This window comes from Bubalus bubalis, chromosome 14, assembly GCF_019923935.1.
Source record: "Bubalus bubalis isolate 160015118507 breed Murrah chromosome 14, NDDB_SH_1, whole genome shotgun sequence".
Taxonomy (NCBI): Eukaryota; Metazoa; Chordata; class Mammalia; order Artiodactyla; family Bovidae; genus Bubalus; species Bubalus bubalis.
In genome coordinates this window covers 19,621,569-19,638,173 of record NC_059170.1, presented here as the reverse complement: position 1 = coordinate 19,638,173, position 16,605 = coordinate 19,621,569, and the positions used below count along the sequence as shown (strand labels likewise).

Sequence of the window (16,605 nt, the reverse complement as noted above, 5' to 3'; positions counted from 1 at the left end):
AAGTTCACTAAAGAGTTTCAAGGAAAGTTGGAACATGATCACAGTTTAGATTTTAAAAATAATAGCCATCTGGCTACTGAGTGAAGAATGGATGGAGGGAGTGAGGAGTGGCAGCAGGGAGACGAGTGAGGAGGCTGCCACAGTTAACCAGGTGAATGCAGACAGTAGCTTGGCTCAGGATGGTAGAGAGAAGTGGGTGGATTCAAGAGATATTTTAGAGGTAGCATTGATCAATTTTTTCCCAAGTTCCCCTATTTCTTATGCCTGGCACTCAGACCCTGGCTCTTATAAAAGTCTGAGACTTTCATTAATAAAAAATTGAGACAGAAACTGAGAGCAAAAAAATCTCAGATTGAGGAGTAGATAAAATCTCTAAATCTTTAAACACAACCGAAATTGAAGGAGGACTTCCCTAATGGTCCAGTGGTTAAGAATCCACTTCCCAATGCAGGGGATGTGGGTTTGATCCCTGGTCAGGGAAATAAGATCCCACATGCCAAGGGGCAGCTATGCCTGTATGCGGCAACTACTGAGCCCTCTAGCTCTAGAGCGTGTGCACTGCAACAGAGAAGTCCACAAGCCACAACAAATAGCCCATATATATATATATAGGCAAGCAAACACAACTGAAAGCTTTTCCCCTCCCTGGCTGCCTGATGAGTAGCTGCCATTATGTGACATGGTAACCAGCCAGGCAAGGAAATTCATGACTCACCAAACTTGCACACCCAGCCAGTGGTGATACTGGGCCCAGAAAGCAGGGTTCTCAACATCTGTTTCCTATACTAGCTGCCTCTTGTTCCTGGGTCGGGTCTATGGTGAAGCCCCTTGGGAAATCCATACCTGTTCCCTCCTCAGCCCTTGGACCCAAGTATTACAAAGGCCCAAAAGGAACCAGAGATCTGGTCTTACATAGTGCCCTGAGGAGAAATTTCTGGTACCTGCTACCTCAAGACCTCTCAGTTTCCTTCCTGTCCCCTACCACAAATGTCCACCATTGCACAAGTCATCCTGTTAGGAAGACCAAGTTATAAACTAGGCCTCCAAAGGCTAATATTGACTGCTTCCCCCAGCCTCTTCTCTCTGAATCTTTCTCACTCCTTAAAGGAGCCATCCCTCCTCCAATTATGCATCCAGACCCTTCATGCCCTTCCCCCAAGTACACACTGCTGCTCTGGGAAAGAAGATGGGTATAGTGGGCTTTGTTTACTGCTTTCTAGAATCCATTCTTTCTTTTCCTTTTCCAAACAGGACCCTGAATTTTCAGTCATGTGATCTGAGTAAGACTGACCTCACCCCCATTTTCAGGAATGGGCCCTAAATGGCTTTAACTAACCAATACATCCCACATCCCTAGCCACAGTAATTGGTGCAGGCATGAGTACATGACCCAAGTCAGGTCAATCAGAGTCAACAAGACTCAGTTCTGGAATCTTGCATTGAGTCATTTGGACAATGGCCTTTTCTTTTCTGCTAAGTTTGAGCTTGGAAGCACCCAGACCCAGGAGCAGCTAGTAGCTTAAGATAAAATAAGGTAAGGCCACGACTAATGCCTGACTGATTCTACTGGTCAAGATACAATGAACCAGTTTTCAGTCGAATCAGTTTATTACTTACATAGTCAGCAAGAAGAATAAGCCAGGTTTCCATGACCCTTGCTCTACACACCAAAAAGGACGACACTGAAACAAAAGAGGCTGAACAATTGCAACATGAGTGTAGGGTACCCTATTGCTGAGGAGCCAATTCTGGAGCACAGTTAGCAGGTTTTATATTCTGTAATGCCATTCTGAGTAGGGTAGGGAAGAAAGTCCTACAGTTCATCAGAACCTGGGAAGCAATAAGGAAACTCTCAGGGCAGCCTCCCATGGGAGATAGGGAGGCAAGTGGAAGACGCTCTCATTACCTTACAAGCCTTGCACTCTTTCATGTTCTGGAAGGGTCACTAGGCATTCTGCCAAGATTTAGATAAGCTGTTCAAACTTTTGCCAGTGTGCCCTATATGAATGAATGTACACAAGGTAACCATGGTGTCCTGGCAGAGACCTTCCCCAGTAGTATCACATGGGGAAGGAGAGGGCCTGTCAAGAATTAAGCTAATTCCTAGGAAGTGCTTTGGAAAAATTAGAAAAGACTGGATCTCAGTTCCATTATTTGAGCCACTGAAGCAATCCTTGCCTGCAGCAATTATTTTTTTTTTAATATGTATTTACTTTTGACTGCTCTGGGTCTTCATTACTGCGTGGGCTTTCTCTAAGTACAGCGAACAGGGGCTACTCTTCCTTGTGGCCTGTGGGTTTCTCATTGTGGTGGCTTCTCTTATTGGACAGCACAGGCTCTAGGCACATGGGTTTTAGTAGTTGGAGCTCGAAGGCTCTAGAACAGGCAGGCTCAGTAGTTGTGGTGCATGGACTTAGTAGCCCCATGGTATGTGGGATCATCCTGGGTCAGGGATTGAACCCATGTCGCCTGCACTGGCAGGCAGATTCTTAACCACTAAGCCACAAGGGAAGTCCCTGCAGCAATTATTGATGGACATTTCACCAATTTCCTTCTCTAATTTAATCTAGCTTGAGTTCAGCTGTTAGTCACTTGTAATCAAAATAACAGATAAGTTCTAGATTGGTTCTAGATTTAAGTGTAGAATAGATTATTGGTATCTTATCTTATTGGTTCTAGATTTAAGTGTAGAATAGATTTAAGTGTAAAATAGATATAGGTAGGTATAGATATAGATAGATATCAACCAAATAAGATACCAATTGTATCTTAACCAATACAACAGAAGATGGAACTCAGCCTCCCAAAGAACTCTCCTATACTTCCCTGACTTCAATAACCAATTGCATGTTGATAACTCTCAGATCTTTATTTCCAGCCCAGATTTCTCTTGTTGACAATTCAGACATTTTGTATCAAACTATCTCCTAGACATTGCCACCTGGATATCCCAAAGTCACTTTAAACTCCAAGTATCTAAAACTGAGCTCATGGTCTTCTTTCCAACAACTCACTCTTCTCCTTAATTCCTTATCTCTATGAATGGCAGCATTAATCTTTCAGTATCTCAGCCAGAAACCTAGGAATAAGCCTTGATACCTCACACTTTCCAATCCCTTATATACTTTCAAGCTTTGACCTAAATATCAGTCAAATCTACCTACTCCTCTCTATCTTCATTACCACCACTCTAATCTAAGCCACCAGCATTTCTCACCTACACAAGTAGCTGCTGTTCTCTCTTGACTGGTCACCTGCTGCCACCCTCCATCCTCCAGCCATTCTTCATGCCTGATATTTATTAACTGAATGAATGAAGGGACAAGTGAATTTCACTAACCCCTCACTTAAAATCCTTCACGGTTTTCTTTTACACTTAAGTCTATTTTACACTTAAATCTATTCTACATGTAAATCTAGAACCAAAGCCATGGGACTTCCCTCATGGTCTAGTAGCTAAGACTCTGTTCTTCCAATTCAGGGGGCCCGGGTTTGATCCCTGGTCAAGGGACTAGGGTTTCCCTGGTGATTTGAACAGTAAAGAATCTGCCTGCAACTCAGGAGACCTGGATTCAATCTCTGGGTCAGGAAGATCCCTGGAGAAGGAAATGGCAGCCCACTCCAGTATTCTTGCCTGGAAAATTCCATGCCCAGAGGAGGCTGGTGGGTTATATAGTCCATGGGGTTGCAAAGAGTCAGACACGACTGAGCGACTAACTTTCTTTCAAGGAACTAGATCCCACATGCCACAACTAAGACCCAGCACAGTCAAATAAAAATAAATAAATATTAAAAAGAAACCAAAGTCTCCTTGTAAGACTGCTTACAAGGGCCAACATGATCTATCCCCCTACCTACCTCCCTTGCCTCATCCCTCACTTTTCTGCCCTATTTGCATCAGAAAAAATTAATTATCAATGATCATGCCCTTGGTACATTATACTTTCTACATCCCAACAGCATCTGTCCTTGTTTGGCAAAGTACCACTTATCCTTCAAGGCTTATTCTTAGTCTCCTTCTCTGTGAAGACTTTGATTTCATCAAGGAATCTGTTCTTTCAATATGCTTCCAAAGCACTTAGCAGCTGCCTCTAACCTGCACTCAATGATCACTATCTGATAATTCTGTTATCTGAAGTACGTAGGAGTCTTCTTCGGTGCATTTTGTCTACTGAATCTTTTTTTTTTTCCTCAGTGACAAGCTATTTATTGAATTTTGAAGCAGTATGGGGTGTCTCCTATTGTATATTAGAACCCCAGGATTGAGAAAGGTTATAAAGTGGCAATAGTGAATTGGACAATCTCGTCTCCCAGAAGAACCTGCCATTCTACCCCTGATTCTGCAATAGCTGCCAGGCGGATCACTCTGCTGCTGGAACCATCCTTTTTCATGGCCAAAGACAGAGTATTGGCAGTGGATTGCAGACATTCTTTCTTTGTCATGCCTTCCCGGTTAGGTAGCCTCAACATAGCCATAGATATAAGAGCTCCCGGAGTCCCCGATGGTGAAGGCCTACCTTACCATCATACCCTCCATGGGTACCGAGAACACCTGTCCCCCTTCTTGGGAGTCCTAGCCCTCAATGATGATTCCTGCCATCAGGTCTTCTCGGTATTGGTAACACATCTCCTTAAGGAGGCTGGCTGCCGTGTGTCCAGTGGAGGCTCAGTCAGCTCAACACTGTGCAAACCAAGCTGTTAAGTGACTGCATCGGCTTCTGCCTGAGGATCAGCTGCTGAGCCTGAGTGGCAACAGAAAATACCACCGTGAATAGGGGTCAGCTTGTCAGTCACTCGATTGGTGGTGTATGACTCCGTGGTTGTTCTGGAGTTGGCTTCTAGAATCAAGTCCCCATCAAATTGCACAGCCATGATAGGGATCCCTGTGGAGACTTCCTGGTTTTCCCAGTCAGAGGCAAAGACCTCAGGCCCCCAGACTGGTGCTGGCCCCTCTCCCCGAGCAGCTGCTAAGGTGGCCTCCATCTTCCTGCACTGATATTGCTATGTCTACTGAACCTTACTCATGATGGATTGTTTCCTTGTATATTTTAGCAGTTGTTTCCTTGTGGATTATTAGCTGTTTGGAAGGGCTCTATATATGGGAATTCTGTGTAACCTGCAATGGTTGGGGGAGGAAGGGGGTCCATGGAGGAGATCTGGAGAAGATTTGCATTAGTTTCTGCTAGGAATCTGAGAGGTTCTTTTGGAGTTCAGTTCAGTAGATCTCCTTAAATGTTAATTTCTCAGCCTTGGAGTTCCCTAGATATGCAGGTATGTAAATATGAACCCCACATGCATCACCTCATTTTCATCAAGGACAAGCATGCAATTTCAAATTCTTAAAGATGGTTTATTTGCCCCATCCAAAGACCAGTTTGTTTGGACCTATATCCCTTTTGTCTTCTTTGCTAAGGACATATATCCTTTTTGTCTTCTTTTGTCTTCTGTACTCAGACATTTGCTTGTTTTCCCCTAGTCTGCACTTTCACTGTTGGTACAGCCCTTTAAGTGTCCTAGATTTATCAGGGATCTCAGTTACAACCCTTAACTTCATGTAAGTCAAAGCCTTCATCTCCCCCAAATGTCTGTTAAAACCCAAATGGCTGCAGGTCCATTTGTGCATTTAAAAGGATGTTTATTGTTTTTATCTCCAGCAGTCCCATGTGCTGTGTAGCAGGAAGTTCCAGATATTATCAGAAAAGGAAATCCAACTCAATAGTTAGTAGACAGAAATGTCACTGCCTGTTTACTTGTCTATTTTCTCCATGAATATCAAGCCCTGAGAGGGCAGAGACGGTCTGACTCATCTCCGGCTCAAGACACCCATCTAAGAGACTTCACACAGAGTAGAAGCTCAGGGCATTTGTTGAAACTTCCGTTCAAACACCCCTATTGATGGGGAGCTCAGTTTCTCCCACTCCCAAAGTAATCTTTCCTTTGGAGAGAGTTGTGTTACCTGGGTGACTATCTGGCTAGTGGGGGACAGCCCTGCCTCTTTTCTGTGTTTATTCTTCCCAGCACTTGGCTTACCCATTCAGATTCTGCAGAGTAGGGCTCAGGGTCTGGATGATCCCAGTGATAACCCATACTTTGAGCTTTGTTCCAGGAGAAAGTACATGGGCAGGTTCAAGAGCAGGTGGTGCAGTGGTAAAGAATCTGCCTACCAGTTCAGGAGATGCCAGAGACGTGGGTTCAATCCCTGGGTCAGGAAGATTCCCTGGAGTAGGAAATGGCAACCCACTCCAGTATTTTTGCTTGGAAAATTCCATGGTCAGAGGAGCCTGGTGGGCTACAGTCCAAGGGGTCACAAAGAGTCGGACACAACTGAGTGAGCACACACAAAGTTCTCATGCACTGTTAGTGGAAGTCTAAACTACCACAGCATTTTGGAAGAGCAACTTAAAAGCGTCTATTGAAATTTTAAGTATGTATAACTATCAATCTTGCAATTTACTTCTCTGAATCTATTCTATTCATTATTAATACAAGAAGAGTTACTGCAGCATTGTTTGTGGAAGCAAAAAATTGAAACCCAACCAAATGTCCATCAATATGTGTTCAACTAAATAAACTTTCCACAGCCATAGCAGTGGGAAATTGTAAGATTGTCTTTGTTTTTAATGAGGAAGGTCTATGCATATTGACATAAGTAGAACTCCAGTGTCATATTACTGAGTGAAAAATGTGAGTCTGTAGGACAGAGTATATCATATGACATATTAACAAAGGAACAAACAAACTCATAAGCAGTATAAATTGGTACGTCCTGAAGGCTATTTGGCAGTTTCTATCAACTTTTAAAATACTATTTAAAATTTTAAAATAACCCCAGCAGACTAATCCCCACTAATAGGCATTAATCTTACAAATAAATATGCAAAATAATGGATAAAATATTTAATTGCAGCATTGTTTGTAATAAAATATTAGAAACAACTTTTATTTCCATAGGGGACTGGATAAATATTGTGCATAAATATAATGGGATACCAAGTATGTGTGAAAAAGAAGGAGGCTATTTTCCATACTGATAAAAAAAAAAGCCTGAAAAATATACTATAAAATGAAGAAAAACAAGGTGCAGAAGAGTCTTTCTTTATTTGGAAAATACATATATGTATTTACACATTGAGTTTTAAATGCTAGACTATCTCTGGAAGCAATTACAAGAAGCTAGAATTGGTGGTTGCCTTTAGGGAGTAAAGAGACAATTGGGAACAGAGAAGAGAGGGACACCCACTTTTCACTGTTTTCCCTATTGAACCTTTGGAATTTTGATCTCTGTCCCTGTAATTGTCAGTTCATAAAATTTTTTAAAGCATAGTTCTAAAACTAGAAGCAAAACAGGCCCTTTGACACAATACACTTCCTGTATGTACATACATGTGTTGTGTAGAAACAAGGAAAACTCCAAATCAGGAGCAGTAGCGGAAGCTCTCTGGGATGGGACGAGGGGCAGTCAAGGGTGGCCCTGACTTTATTTTGTTTTTTATACTTTTTAAAAAATTACAAAGTCTGCTTGTGTTTTATATAATACTTTATATAAATTGCTGCATCATTTAAGATACATTTTAATACAAAACTTTTTTTATTTTCTGACTTCACCATGTGGCATGTGGGACCCTAGTTTCCTGATTAGGCACAGAACCTGCACCTTCTGCAGTGGAAACATGGAGTCTTAACCACTGGATTACCAGGGAAGTCCTTAAATACATTTTAATTTTTAAAAATAGACTTCAGGATGTTTTCCTGGTGGTCTATTGGCTAGGAATCTGTCTGCCAATGCAGGGGACGCAGGTTTGATCCCTGATAGGGGAACTAGGATCCGACATGCTGTGGGGCAACTAAGCTCACGTACTGCAATGAAGAGACAAATAAATAAATTTTTTTTAAAAATAGACTTCAGGTGGATAGAATGCAACTACCCACACCCCCAGGCAAAGGAGAAGGATTCACCTCATGCTATTTGTCCCACCTGCCTTCCCCAAGGACACCCTGGCTCAGCTTGGGGCACCCAGGTTACACCCAGCATCATTCTAGAGAGCTTCTCCTGTCATTACCTACATGGCTCCCTGTCTCCAGTGTCTGGGAGTCTCTGGTCTTCAGAGCTGGCTGACTGTAGGGTCATATTTTCACAGGGTCTCATTGATGTGAGGTTGAGCAGGGTCAGCCCAGGAAACTTGAGACACCCGGCTCTAGCATCTTACCTCTCTGGTGTTCCCTTCAATGCCACGTCACCCTTCTCCCCACCTCCCAATCTGTCTTTTTCTCAGAACGCTCAGTGGATAGAAGGTGTCTGGAAAACCCATTTGACTAAATGGGTAGGGATTGAGTGCTCCCTTTCTCTTAACTAGTTGCATTTTAGAAGGCATCTAGAGAGGACAAGGCTTGGGAACTTCCCTGGTGGCCCAATGGTTAAGACTCCAGGCTACCAATGCAGGAGCCACAAGTTCGATCCCTGGTCAGGGGACTAAGATCCCACATGCCACAAGGCATGGACAAAAGATTAAAAAAAAAAAAAAAAAAAAAGGCAATGCTTAACTGTGAGGGAGGACCCAGTCAATGGTGGAATTTCTGGCAGTAGTGAGGAAGGGATCCTGAGGCAAAAGGGCTTTGCTGTCACTCTTAGGTCACTTTATAGGTAATGCTGTATAGCATTACCATACAGCACTTAAGAGCTATATGGACTCTGGAGTCAGGCCGATAGGGTTCATATCCATCTGTCATTGTGCATGCATGCTAAGTTGCTTTAGTCATGGCTGACTCTGTCTGACCCTGTGGACTGCAGCCTGCCAGGCTCCACTGGAGGGGGAAGTTTTCTGTCAAACCTCGGACAGATAACTCAAAGTCTCCATGCCTGAGTTCCCAAACCTGTAAGATGGGGACTACAAAAGGAGCTTCTTCAAAGGACAGTAGTGAATCTATATTGAGATGTTACATGCAAAACCTTTAGAACATCTCCTGGAACAGAGAAAGCGAGCAAGCAATGTTAGCCATGGTTATTATTTCTCATACAAATGCTTTTTTTTTTTCTTTTTTAAAGGGCACAAATTAAAAAGCTTTGATAGTCCCTGCAAGAAAAATCCAACCTAGCAAGTTAACACAGCACCTGGATAGACAGCAAAGAGATAATAGTCACCAGCTTTGTAATCCCACCCAAGTCAGGAGCCGTGGTCATGACACAGTGAACAAAAGTCTAAAGGAAATGATGTTCTGACCAAAATCTGTGACGACTTCATCTCAGAGATGCAAACATCTGACCTGGGAGTTATGAACGGCTAAACTCAGAGGAGCTGGTGCAAGTTGACTGCGCATGTAGGTCAGTGGTCACGTTGTATTTTCTTAACTAAATTGAGTAAATATATTTCAATGCTGCCTTTTTTTTCTTTTAAATCACTTTTTTGAGGTATAATCAATTTTGACAAATATATATACCCTACCATCCCACAATCAAAAGAGAACACTTCTACCACTCTAGAAAGTTCCCTCACTCCCTTTGTAGTCAGTCCAGCCGCCCATCCCCAGGAAGCTATGGATCTGCTTCCTGTCAGTATGTGTTACTTTTGCCTGTTCTAGATATGCTTATAATCCTATGGCATGTACTCTTTTGCTTCTGGTTTCTTCTGTAAAGCATGATATGTTTTTAAACATTTATTTTTACTTATTTTTGCCTGTGCTGGGTCTTTGTTGCTGTGCACAGGCTTTCTCTAGTTGCAGTGAGTAGGGGATTATCTAGTTGCAGTGTGTGGGCTTCTCACTGCCGCGGCTTCTCTTGTTGCAGAGTGCAGGCTCTAGGGTGTGCAGGCTTCAGTAGTGTGGCCCACAGGCTTAGCTGCCTTGTGGCATGTGGGATCTTCCTGGACCAGGGATCGAACCCATGTCCCCTGCATTGGCAGGCAGATTCCCAACCACTGGACCCCCAGGGAAGTCCTACATTTTGAGAGAATAAAGATGAACTGAGTCTGAACTCTAGGAGGAGAGGGTGAAGAGGTTAGACCTGGAGGTAGAAGCCTCAAGTTCTTCTTTTGTCCCTCTTGCTCACATATTCTGTTCCCTGGGCTAGTCCTACCCTCTCATTCAGACTTCAGTTCCCATATTTGTAAATTTGTGGCACTAGATGATCTCTAAATAACCATTCCATGCAATTCTATTACAGGTAGAAGGATTTCTTCTCCTTCAAGAAGTTACTTTTTTTTTAAGGTTCATAGGTAAGGTCCTGCCCCAGGATCTTAGAGTAGACCCAGTGAATTCCTCTTGCAGAAAGGTAGGGCAAAGTCCTACCAACTAGCAATGAAGAAACAGAAAACCAACTAGCAATGAAGAATAAGCAGGGAGGCCCCAGGAAAGTCTAGGAATAGATCAACAAGTATTTACACTCCACTCAGAGCCTCTGGGCTTCCCAGGTGTTGGGCTCAGTGGTAAAGAACCCACCTCCCAATGCAGGAGACACAAGAGATGTGGGGTTCAATCCCTGAGCAGGAGGAAATGGCAACCCACTCCAGTATTCTTTCCTGGGAAATCCCATGGACAGAGGAGGCTAGTAGGCTACAGTTCAGAGCATCATAGAGTGTCAGTCACGACTGAGTGACTGAGCACATGCGCAGAGCCTCTATCTCTGGCTTTTCTGCCCACAACTCCTGGCAGGAGACTCTTGGCTGGAATCAAGAGTCGGCCTGGATGATTTTTAAGACGCGGGAAGAGTTCTGAGGACTTCAGAGAGTAGGCCATGGTGAAGGGCTGAAGCTACCACTCTGGGCCCCAACAACAGGGTGGGCAGAACTGAGGGAAAAGGCAGTAGGAACAGCTTGATCCAGAAGATGGATCAAAACCTGTCAAAAACATCACTGTGTCCAAAAGCTCCCAGTATCCAAATAAATCCGAGGGTTCCAAGTGGCTCAGGCTTAGCACCTTTAACATCACGTTCAAGAACTGCAGTATGAAGGGCAAATTGTTGCAAACAAACTAAAGGTTTAAATATAGGGGACTATCTGAATAAACTTCAATCCATCCTTAATATTAGACAATGAAATACTATGTGACTGTTAACAAAGTATTAGGCAGCTCTGTATATACTGCTAGGGACTGTTCTCCAACTTGTATTGTTAAATTAAAAAAAAAAGCAAATTTCAGAAAAGTGTGCATAGTACACTATCATTTGTGTTCAAAACAGGGGGATCATACCTACGTATGCGTGCTTGTGCACACAGAGATTATTTCTAGCAGTTCACACAAGAAGCTGGTAACAGCAGTCCCCCCTAGGGACTAGAAGTTGATTGGAGGGTCCTAAAGGCAAAAAATAGGAGGGAAACTTTTACCCTTTGTTCTCTGAGATTTCAAATCATGTCCATTTTAACTATTCAAAAATGGATAAAAATGTAGTAAATCCAAGAACAATAGTCCAGCTCCCAAGAGCAATTTTAAAATGACTCAAATATTTATCTGTAACTCTCGAGAGACATCAAAGGGTCTCCACCCCTTGTCAACACTCTCTAGAATCTCCTTTGTTCTCCCCAGTCCTCCCAAGCCCCACTGCAGCCTCTCAGTGTTGCTCACTTACCAAATCTGTCATTTCCCATCAGAAACTGTCCCCCTAGGCCCTTTTCCACAAGTCTTGCTTTTTTCTTTCCTTCCTTCTTTCCTGTCACTTCTCTGTCCTGTTTCTGTCTCCCTGTTATCCCAGTTTTCTACCTAAAAAGCCTGGAAAGTGGTCAGACAAGACAAAAACTCTCCTTAGAAAGCAACAGGCAGAAAAGAAGTGAGCAGGCAAAGGAATTCCCTGTGTGTGTGTGTGTGTGTGTGTGTGTGTGTGCCAAGTGGCTTTAGTCGTGTCCAACTCTTTGCGACCCTATGGACTGTAACCCGCCAGGCTCCTCTGTCCAAGGGATTCTTCAGGCAAGCATACTGGACTGGGTTGCCATGCCCTCCTCCAGAGAAATCTTTTTGACCCAGGGATCGAACCCGTGTCTCCTGCACCTCTTGCATTACAGGTGGATTCTTTACCATGGAGCCACTGGGAAAGCCCCAAAGGAATTCCGTCATGCCCCTATTGTGCAGACAGAGAAACAGAGGCCCACTGAAGGACAGAGAATCACCCAAAGCAAGTCAGAAGCAGAGCCAAGACAGGGGTGTAGGGCTCCTGATATATATATATATTTAACATTTATTTATTTGGCAGTGCCATATCTTAAGTTGCAGCATGCAGGATCTTCTATCTTCCTTGAGGCATGCAGGATCTTTTGTTGCAGCATGTGGGATCTAGTTCCCTGACCAAGGATCAAACCTGAGCCCCCTGCATTGACAGCATAGAGTCTTAACCACTGGACGACCAGGGAAGTCCTAGAGGGCTCCTGATTTGAATCATATTCCTGACCATTCAACCCCAAGGTCAACTTCTACTCATCCTTCAAAGCCCATCTCAGATGTCCTCTTTTCCAGGAAGGCTTCCGTGCATCCCTTTTTTCCCCCTGGATTCCCCTAGTTCCTTGTTCTAATCACTATCCTTGCCTCTTGGGCTTCCCCTGTGGCTCAGCTGGTAAAGAATCCCCCTGTAATGTGGGAGACCTGGGTTGAATTCCTGGGTTGGGAAGATCCCCTGGAGAAGGGAAAGGCTACCCACTCCAGTATTCTGGCCTGGAGAATTCCACGAACTATATAGTCCATGGGGTCGCAAAGGGTCGGGCACGACTGAATGCCTTTCACAGCCCTTATCTCCCTGCATTTTAAAGTCTTTGATTATGTTTCTGTTTACACTGAAGGGGCTTCCCAGGTGGCTCAAGTGGTAAAGGACCTGCCTGCCAATGCAGGAGACATAGGATACATGGATTCAATCTCTGGGTTGGGAAGATCCCCTGGAGAAGGGCATGGATCTTCTCACAAGACTTTCAGGATCAAGTGATTCCAAGCCAAGAAACAAAAGCAGAATTGTCCCATTCCTCAACAGATTCGAATGAAAACTGGTAATAAAATCAGGTACAACTCCAAGAGAAGACACTGGAGAAGAACCAAGCTGGGTCTATAAGAAGCGTCCTATATAAAGTGGCACACATGCTGTGTGTTAAGATCACTTGTATATTAACCAAGCAAGTCACAATGACAACATCACTACTGTCTGAACAGCTTATGGGGGAGATGGAATGCTTGGCTCCTGATGTTTCCTGTTTCTTCACTAGCAGTCTATGAGGCTCAGTATTAAATATGTGAAACTTAAAAAATAGGAAATGTAGACTTGTAAGGGACCTACGGGAACAGTTTCTTACAGTGAGTTACACGAATGTATCCATCTGTCAAAATTTATTGAACCCTACGTTTATGACTTGTGCACTGCACTGTAATTTAATCTCCAAAACAAGGCAAAATTATCTTGTAAAACAAGCAAACAAAAAAAGAGAATAAAGTGTGGACAAATTAAGGGGGGGAAAAAAAGAAGGGTGTGGGAACCCACTTCAGTATTCTTGCCTGGAAAATGTTATGGATAAAGGAGCCTGGTGGGCTTCAGCCCATAGGGTAGCAAAGAGTCGGACACGACTGATGCAACTTAGCATGTTACGCTGAAAGAGATTCTCCAGTATAGAAAAGGTTAGATATCTCCTGGAAAGAAACGAGGCATTCCTGAGTATGTGGTGAATTCAAAGTGTTCAGTGCTCTAAGAGACAGGCAGACAATGTGTTTGTTTTGGAGGCTCTGAGGAGTGAGAGGTTAATTCTTTTCAAAGACAGCTTGGAGAACTTATTGGAGGAAGTGTCTTTTGACTGAGATATATACCCTGGATTTGCATCCCACATATGCAAATTACTCAATTTCAACTATATGACTTTAGCAAAAGAAAATATTTGCAATAAGACAAAATGTACTAGAGTAAGATGAATAACTCAAGCTGCTTCTTAATTTTCATGCAAAAAACTTTTCAACACACTCACAAGGCTGAAATCAAGCCCGTGTTCTCATCTGGAGAACCAAATAGGGAAAGTTTGGCCCTAGGCTCCCTCAGATTATGGGCAGAATTCATTTTCTTGCTGCCGTACCACTAAGATTTCCGTTTTCTTAGTCTTCTGGGCAGGGACCACTCTCAACTTCCAGAAGTCCCTCTTGGGTCCTTGCCATGCAGCCATCTTCTCAACATGGCAGTCTGCTCCTTCAAGGCCCACATAGGAGGGTCTGCTACTCAAGAAAATGATTTTTTAAAAAATACTGTACATTTTTTCACACACAGCCTTTATAGTTGTATGCTATTTATTATCAAACATATAAGCACATAGAATATGGAGCCAGCCATTTTGCAGATGAGAAAACTGAGGCCCAGACAAAGAAAGTGACTTGGACAATGAACCTAGGATAGAACCAGGATTGAAATCTGGATTTACTGACAATCAGGCCAAGGTTTTTCCATGGTGTACACACACACACACACACACACACGTATCACAGTTACCCCCAATTCAAACATCTCTTGGTTGAACAACAAAGTTTTTTGAGTATAGGTTCTAGGGACGTGCCCCTTGGTTAGGGTATAGGTCAGTCTTTTGGGGGAATATGGGGATTATGTTTGCCTTAGCTGGCTTTACCAATTAAATTTCTTTCTCTGTCTCAGTTTTTTCACCAGTAAAATGAGAAGAATAAATTTTATCTATATTAGGGGGTTGTGGAGATTAAAGGAGTTATCAACACAGGTAAGGATGTAGAATGGGCTTTCCAGGTGGCGCTAGTGGTAAAGAACCTGCTTGCCAATGCAGGGGACATAAGGGACACGGATTCCATCCCTAGGTCGAGCAGATCCCCTGGAGGAGGGCATGGCAACCCACTCCAATATGCTTGCCTGGAGAATCCCATGGACAGAGGAACCTGGAGGGTTACAGTCCATAGGGTTGCAAACAGACACAACTGAAGCAACTTAGCACACACATAAGCAAGGATTTAGAATAATACCTGGCACATAGAGGTCCTAAGAGTGTTGTCATTAATATGGTTTGTTTAACTCTGTAAATCTAGGGCTAGTTCGGGGTGGGGGGTTGTGTTTCTAGAGTGATCAGGACCTGCTGGTTTCATCAGATTCCAAACTGCCCACCAGGCTTGTCTCAGCCTTGCCCTCTATCTCAGAGGGGAAGAGGAGAGAGGGCAGTGGTGAGTTAGTTCTTCAGTGGGCTCATAACTTTGAGTACATGCAAGATCCCATGGGGGATACACCCAGGCTGACACATCTCTGCCCTTTGAAATGGGGGAACCCCACGCCATTAGGGAGCCCCCAGAGTTCAGCAAAGGCAAGCCCAAGGCCCAGATAGAAGAGAGGCCTCTTGACCTCCAACCCTGGAGCCTGTAAAACTGGGCTAGTTTTGGGACTTCCCTCGTGGTCCAGGGGTTAAGACTCTGTGCTTCCAATGCAGGGGACATGAGTTTGATCTCTGGTTGGGAAACTAAGATGCCATGTGCCCTGCAGCCAAAAAAGAAATATTCGGCAGGTGCTTACATCTGGGCCAGGATTAGAAGGGCATGAGCATCTGTTAACTCTGCAAATGTTAGCTCATGTGCACGTGTATGTTTGTACATGGATGCCTTCATGTATACGCATAGATGTCCGTGTGTATGTGTGTGTACAGGAGCGGCACCTTATTTCTGATTGGAAATGAGATTCCAGGATTACCTTCAACATGATGTCCGGGCCAGGCCAGGGTCCCAGAATACTAAGCCCACTCCAGCGCCAACCAAGGTCAGTAGATGACTCTGTTGCTTTATAATTCTAAACAAGTAACTTAATCTCTGTGTCTCAGGGTGCCTTAGTTTCTCCACCTATAAAATGAAAATTTGGGGATGAGCTGAGCTCTGAGGTCTTCTCCAGTCCTAACAGTAAATCTCTGCAGTAGAGAAGGATGGGTCCCAGGGGTTTTAGGAGCAGATTCTGCTAGGCTCAGCCACCCCACTCTCATGGTACCTTTGACTCATGAGAAATGTAAGGCTGAGATCTGGCCTATCTGCCTGTACACAGGGTTTATAAGATTGGGAACAGAATCCAGGCCATTTAGGGGACCAGAGTGTATGACAAGAAACCCTTTCCCTGGGCTTGGGGGACCATAATCCTGTGCCCAATAGAATGCTTCCTGTACCAGGGTTAAGGGTCCAGGTATAGGAGTCTTCTCATACCAATCATTTCTCTTGAGCTGAGCCTTTAAATTTTTTAATTGAAATATATTTTTTACAATGTTGTGTTAGTTTCAGGTATACAGCAAAGTTATTCAGTTATACATACACATCTATATTCTTTTTTTACATTCTCTCCTATTATAAGTTTTTACAAGATGTTGAGTATAGTTCCCTGTGCTATACAGTAGGTCCTTGTTGGTTGTCTTATATATAGTAGCGTGTATATTTTAATCCCAAATTCCTAATCTATCCCCCGTTCTCCAACCTTTAACTATTGAATCTTTGGTTGGGTCTACTCTATGCCAGGCCCAGCACAGGCTGAGTGAAGTATATAGACAAAGATCCTGCCCTTGGGAGGCCCACAGTCTACTTGGGAAAACACATATACACAATTAGTCATCATCACTTACTGTTTATTGAACAAATAAATGATTGTACTGTCCATCAAGGTAGTTCTGGACACCTGGGTGGGGA

At 43.6% G+C, this 16,605-nt stretch overlaps 2 pseudogenes; one reads left to right on the top strand and one right to left on the bottom strand.

Moving 5' to 3' along the window:
- Positions 1–4,272: 4,272 nt before the first annotated feature.
- Positions 4,273–4,983, bottom strand: LOC102392793 (annotated as a pseudogene).
- Positions 4,984–8,853: 3,870 nt separating this feature from the next.
- On the top strand, positions 8,854–13,018 carry LOC102412315 (annotated as a pseudogene).
- The last annotated feature ends 3,587 nt before the right edge of the window (positions 13,019–16,605 follow it).